Here is a 7088-nt window from a genome sequence, read left to right as displayed (position 1 = left end):
AGTTACCAAATTATCTCACTAAATTAAGCATAAAAAGCGTAAAAAAAGACGTTTATTGTTGGTACGTAGTTTTTTGCATATATGTCCGGAACTGACTCGCTATGACAGACTCCCTGTGATCATAAGGCTTCAGTAGACATCAACACAAAAGTAGGCTACTATATAGTACCGACTTATTTTAATAGATATAATACTTGAAAATGAAAATGTGTCAAAACAGTTTAAAAAAATGTCAAATAGGCATATATAAACGTATTAATTAATTATCAATATATAGGCTATTAATTTGAACATGTAGAGTAGCCTACAAGAAACTGCTCTTGTAATAAGGAACTGGTGCTCTGCATTTAACCCATCCAAGTGCACACACACAGCAGTGAGAAGTGAACACACACCCGGAGCAGTGGGCAGCTACAGATCCAGCGCTGGGGAGCAACTGGGGTTTCAGTGCCAGGGTACTGAGTTCAGTCATGGGTATTGAGTTCAGTCATGGGTATTGAGTTCAGTCATGGGTACTGAGGGTGGAAGAGAGCGCTGTTCATTCACTCACTCCCACCTACAACTCCTGCCAGCACCGAGACTTGAACCGGATACCTTCTTGTAAGTAGTCCAAGTCTCTAACCATTAGGCCACAAACTTGTGCAAACTTCTATGTCAAAATCAAATTCTCCAGTCAAAAACCCTTACATGATCTATCAATATCAAACTTTGGCCTCAGATGACAAAACCTACAGTACAAATACACACACTACAATTGTTTAGCTTCCTTAAATATAATAAGTTATCTTTACTTAGTTGTTATACTTAATAGGTTTTATTAAGTTACACAATTTGCTAATTTTAAGGCGAATAGAACAACATGCTGCAATGAGTAATTCTTTCTTAAAATATTCAAGTAGCTACAACAAAACAGATGACATTAATTCACCAGTGAGAGGCAGCAGTGCGCTAATGTGCAACAGGAACAAAACAACAGAAGAAGAAATAAGGACGTTGAGCATGCGCAGCAAGCAAAGTTTTGAAGCTGCGTCGAATTTGCTTAAACTAAAAAGTAGAAAGACTGTTTACATTTCACCTCTGGACAAAGAATGATTGATTACTTCTACACAATAATAATAAGGTAAGTAAAAAAAAATAGTGTGTGGATGTATCTTTCTGTGTGCTGCTAATTTGAACTGACTAACATTTTCTCCTTGTCAGCACCAGTGTTAGCAACAGGGAGCAACGATCTTTGCTATTCTGCTATTAGAACAAAAACTATAGAAATACACAACTTGTGGCACGTTTGGGTAAAGGTAAAAACTTTTAAAGACTTTTTTTTTATTTCATTTCTCAAATTGAAAAATGTTTTACTAGTTAAAAATGAAAGCATGTAAATTCCGAGAAACAATTCAATAACATGCAAGAAGTCGTCAATATGATCTTTATGTGCCACTTATAGTATTAATTGTTAACAGTAATCGTTTGCAAAATTTCCTCTATAATTTCATAACACTTGTGAGGCTTTGGCCACTTTTTAGGTTAAAGTCATTTTTCAGTTTACAAATGTATTTTCATCATTTTAATACAATCATAGTCATTGCGTAACCAGACTAAAAGGTTTAAACTGAATGAGCTCGTTATTTTGCAGTAATTAATTCTTTGCTGTGTTAAAAAACACCGAGTACTGTAACAGAAGAAATGCTGCCTTTGAATTGGTTTTATTACTGATGCCTCAAATAGAGATGTATAGAAAATTTATTTCTATTGTTAAAAATGCAAATATCAAGAAATGAATGTGTCCTTGTTCTACAATTCACAACATTAGTGGAACTTGATTTTATATGAAGAATTATTTTTCATATTTAGGAAAAAAGCTTGTGTCAGCTGTCTTCTCTGAGCAGCGGTCTTGTGATCACCGGTCTCAGTATAATAAAGGTGAGATATTTCAACAGCAGTAGAGCCGTTTTTGACTCAATCATGTGCTATGTTTTATTTGCAATTTCAAATAATTTATTGCAGTTCCAGAATACCTGTAACCATATTTCCGTATTTGTAACTGTGTTTCTTTTCACATATCTAAGAGTACACTTCACATCCTAGAACCCATAAAATGTATGATGCTACCTTAAATGTTTAATAGTTTTATTATATTTATTAATAATATTTAAAATAAACAGCGCTTATTGACTTCAATGACTTCTTTATTGACACTTAGAAAAGATTTGACAGAACTACATACCCATCTGAGGCCTACCTGTTTTAATTCATGATCCCCCCGGATACTTCTACAACTAACCTGCTTGGTAAGTTCTCATAGTTAGTAACACCATTTTAGAAAAAAAATGCCTGTGTATTTGCTGGTATATTACTGAGATACCTTTATAAAGATTAATGTTGATTACATACCTAGTTCAATCAAAAATGAAAAACGTGCCATTTAATCTCCCTCCTGTCAATCTATTCCATAAAAAACTGTGCATCTTCCTGACACGGATGAAGATATTTAACCTAAATCTCTGACACCCAAGAAACCATCAAATCAATCCATTTGAATGGAGCCGATTAATCTACTTTTTGGGCCAAACTGTGCAATGAATTGTAAGGAGCAGTTTCAGTTATATTTCCACTTGAACACTGTTAGGCATGGACTGGTGAACTGTTCTTGATCCAGAACTCTTAGCTGATCACACTGAACGTGCTGTAGAAAGCCTAGATGGTAGTCACTGCTCAGGGTTGGTCATTTGTTTTTGCCTAGCCACCAGTTTCTCTGCAGCTGGGCAACATGCTATTTGAGTTAAGTAAACTAGGTAATATTAAAATTAAAAGTAATATTTAATCTTTCGTAATGTGGGTGCTTTTTACATCAGGTTCGATATCTTAACTATTGCATTACTAAGGCAACGACTGACACATTTATGTTGCATTCAAAAGAGCTCTGTTGACAGCCCAACAGTGAAAAATTAAACCATATCCATATTAGCACAGAATGGAATGGTTAAGCATTGAGAATTAAGAATGGTTTGGCCTGACAGTGGAAAAGAGGCTCAAATCTTTGAAAGAGACGTAATTGCTATATTATCAAGTGTCTAATATTTTAGGTAAATAGACATTCAGTTAAAGGACAGAAATTTATTTCACTGAAAATGTCTTTATTTGTGTTCTGAAAATAACTTAAAGTCATGGGTGAGTAAATGATGACATTTGGGTGAACTAACCCAATGTTATGGCAGTGTAGGCAAGACAGAAAACACTGAAAACTGATCATCCACATTTCCATGCTAATATTGTTTTTATTTGGTTTTATACAGGTGTCTGATGCTGATGCAGTTTGGGCACTAGTATCTGTTGGCTTGCTGACTATCACTGACGATGAAGTACTTCTCCAAATCTTGACCCAGTGTCTTCTGCCATCATTGTTCAGGGTAGTACTGCAAAGAATAGTCTCCAGGGTCTGCCTCCAACATTTGCTTCCCGACCACCATGTGCTACGCTTGCATCACTACATGTGGGTTACCCTGATACTGTGAAGAAAACCTACAATATGATGCTTGACTTGGGACAGAAAAAAAAAAACATTGGCAACTTGTGTGGTCAACTCATTGCCGTATTTAAAATCATTGTACTGCTACCTCCATTGTTTAACATAACTAAAAGCAGATTGTTTTTGCTTTGTTTCAAAATTTTTGTAATACGAGTTAAAACTACATTGAAAAAAATATATCATCTTTAACTTTGAACTGTCACTACATTTGATTTAGGGTAATTATGTGTGTGAAGAATAGAACATTGTTGTCATGAATTTGTAATAGATTTTTGAAGTATTTAAGTTACTAGAGTAATGGTAACCTTTTTTTTTTAAAGGCAATTGGTCAAAACTAGATTTCTGTTCAAGTAAATACAACTTAGAAATTCCAAGTTGCAGGAAATGTTACTTGATTTAGCTAAATTTAAATGAGTTGTTTGAAATACGTACATAGTATAATGTACTTAATTTAGTTGTTGAAAATAGTAATTCTGAGTTACACGTTTACAACACTTATAAATAAACCTTTGTTAGTACAAATTACTATTCTTATTTCACTTTACTTGTTTTTTTTCAAGGCAATCGGTTTGCATGCTTTTTTTTAAATAAGGTTTACTCATTATAATTTACAGTGCAGACAAGCACATGCCCAGTGCACACTAGTGAGATAAATTCAAAACACTGTAATTGTAATAAAGTACTGTAACTATACTGTACTACACTGTGTGATTCTTTCAGCTCTCTCTCCAGTGCTAGGATGCATTTTTAAAGCAGTCACCTGTGCTCCTGTTCATAATTTCCTGAGATGCTACTGAATGCTTGCTTATGGATAATTGTGTGTTATTTGAGTTCATACTGTGACAATAGAGTTAACTATTTGATGTGTTTATGTTTTATGACTGATACTTTGGAGAAATCATTAAAAAAATTGTAATGTGTGTATATATGAATTATATATGAATATTATAGAATATTATAATTTCTAAACTACTAAATTATTAAAACATTACATGATTGAAGTGTTTACTCATGGCCCATGGTCCATTGTTAATTTCGAATTTGGCCTTTGGATTTAACTATTAGTGCATTAAGCCATTTTTCAATTTATGTTTTCTGGTGGACACTTGAACCTATACAAATGTTGTCTTTTTGGTTTATACTGTCCTTATCTTGGTGCCATTAGTTATAAATGATGCTTACAAGAAAGCTGTGAATTGGTTGTTCCTGGTTGTTGTTTTACATGTGCACTTCTAAATAACATTGTAAGTTCATTGATTAGATATACTGCATTTTAATTTTACTCCTCATATTTTCGTCAGCATCCTGAAGATTATGATATATTTGGGGATTTGGAGGAGCTAATTGTTATAACATGCAGGTTTTTCTTTCTTTTTGCTCCCAACAAAAAAAAAAAGGAAAAAAAAACACTTAACTACAGCACTTAAGGCATTTGACAAAATCACACACACAAATGAAAAAAAAAAAAGATATTAAAAAGGACAAGGCGCTTGACGTCACGTAGCTTCTCACGCGAGAAGGGGGGCGACGAAAGTGTCGCGCTTCTTATCACACGTCTTTGGTCACGGCAAGGTACGCGACGATCGACACGATGATTGCTTAGTTTGCAAATCAAATGCATAAACCACACCCCATAAAAACACGAAGCAGCCACCACATTTCTGGCACGCAGTAGAGACGCCACGCAGCCAGTGTGTCACCGGCCTTAAGTTACCCTCCTGCCATCCGCCTGTAGTGATCCCGCTTTCCAGAAAGCCACATTGCTACATTATTTCTCTCAACTGTGTTATTTTTACAAAGTAGGACAAAATGGTCACAGAAAAAAACAAATATTGTTTAATTAAATTATATAATGAATACAGACACAGACTGACAGTCTCAACACTAAACATCTCCCCCTCAAAAACAATGTCTGACAGAATGCATTGAACTTATATTGCATTTGATCCAGCTTTCTTCCCCTGGCACATACACACTTTTGGATGAAATTTTCCTGGACAGTCACTCGGCTCTTGTGTGTATGCCCTCCATAACTAAAAAAACTTCGACTAGTGTGTATTTTACCCTGCATTAAAACGCACCATCCAGGGAAATTAGCATTAGATTATCCGTTGCTGTTACAGAAAGTGATAAAATGGTAACTGTTGTCAGTCCCCGCTTCCTCTGCACCAGTAGAGAGTGTTTTTAGTTGGGGTGGATTGATCATGAGACCACATCGTGCTTGGTTGGGTAGCTGGATGGTCCCCTCACTTATTTTTTTGAAAAGTAATTATGCCCATCTGTAATCTTCACAACATCTAAAGTGCACATAATCCAATACATTGTAAGGATATTAGCAGTCATTAGTTAAGCTTCAAGGTTAAAAGTTATGTAAAAGCTGTTACAGTTGAACATTTACAGGTATAGTGGTACAGTAATGTTACTTGTACTAGAAGTGTTATGTAGAATTACAATATAGAGTCGTACAGTAATATTATGTGTACTAGAAAGGTTATATGGATGTGTATAGTGGTACAACGATGTTATGTGAAAATGAGCACTTAATATTGACAACACTTCATAATACTAATAAAATTACCTTTACACCACATACTATGTGGCCCTTTTAACCTTTATTGTTTCCACCAAACATTTGCATACTCTTGAAGATTTCTTTAAGTCTTGTCTCAGACCCAATCTCTCTGGTCTCGGTGTTGACTCGGACTCGACCCTTTCTGAACTCTGTCTTGACTCGGACTCGACCCTTTCTGAACTCGGTCTTGACTCGGACTCGACCCTCTCTGGACTCGATCTGGACTCGGACTCGAATGAGCTGGTCTTGACTACAACACTGGCCATAGGAAAACAGTGAACAGTGGGCAATACTCTTTAAAAGTAAATATAGGAGGAATATATCAAAGTCATTTATATCTGCCAATTTCCCTGCTGCCAACAGGTGGCACTATGATTATAACTGAATACTGCCATGTAGATGTCTTCAGCCCAGGACTCTTACCAAACTTGTGAAGTTCAGGGCAGATCAGACATTGCATGTTTAAGTTGGTGTAAAACGAGTCATTTCCTGTTGCTAGCAGGTGGCAGTATGATTATAACTGAATATTGGCCTTACTTAGTAAGTAAGTCAAGTATATAGCACATTTATCACAGCAAAGCTGACAAAGTGCTGAACTAAGTCAAAGGTAAACATAAAATAAACAAAACAGATGATACAGTAAAACAATGGAATATAGATAAAATCCAATAAATAAATAAAAAAGCGAGCAATGGATGGCTGAGGAAGACCAAAATATAATGAATTACAGTAGTCAAGGCGGGAGTTAATAAAATCATGAATGACTTTCTCTGGGTCATTAAGAGATGAACCGTAACTGATAAAAACTGTTCTTGACAACTGTATTAATTTGCTTAGTTAAGCAAAGTTCAGAGTCCAGAATGACACCAAGGTTCCTTAGATGTGTTAAGGCCAGGAACCTATCAAACGTGAAGTTTAGGGCAGATCAGAAATTGCATGTTTGAGTTAGTGTGAAACGAGTCATTTCCAGCTGCCATATGGTGGCACTATAAT

The 7088-nt window shown here is 35.4% G+C and overlaps 1 long non-coding RNA gene across 1 annotated transcript; it reads left to right on the top strand.

The window, feature by feature from the left end:
* Window positions 1-992: 992 nt before the first annotated feature.
* LOC113092389 (uncharacterized) lies at window positions 993-4221 on the top strand. Its single transcript, XR_003287553.1, has 4 exons — window positions 993-1120; window positions 1849-1917; window positions 2198-2285; window positions 3291-4221. It is a non-coding gene; the product is annotated as an uncharacterized LOC113092389 (long non-coding RNA).
* Window positions 4222-7088: the final 2867 nt, after the last annotated feature.

This window comes from Carassius auratus, unplaced genomic scaffold (genome assembly GCF_003368295.1).
Source record: "Carassius auratus strain Wakin unplaced genomic scaffold, ASM336829v1 scaf_tig00214575, whole genome shotgun sequence".
Classification (NCBI taxonomy): Eukaryota; Metazoa; Chordata; class Actinopteri; order Cypriniformes; family Cyprinidae; genus Carassius; species Carassius auratus.
Note: the sequence above shows the minus strand (reverse complement) of the source record. Positions and strands in the feature narration are given on the sequence as shown.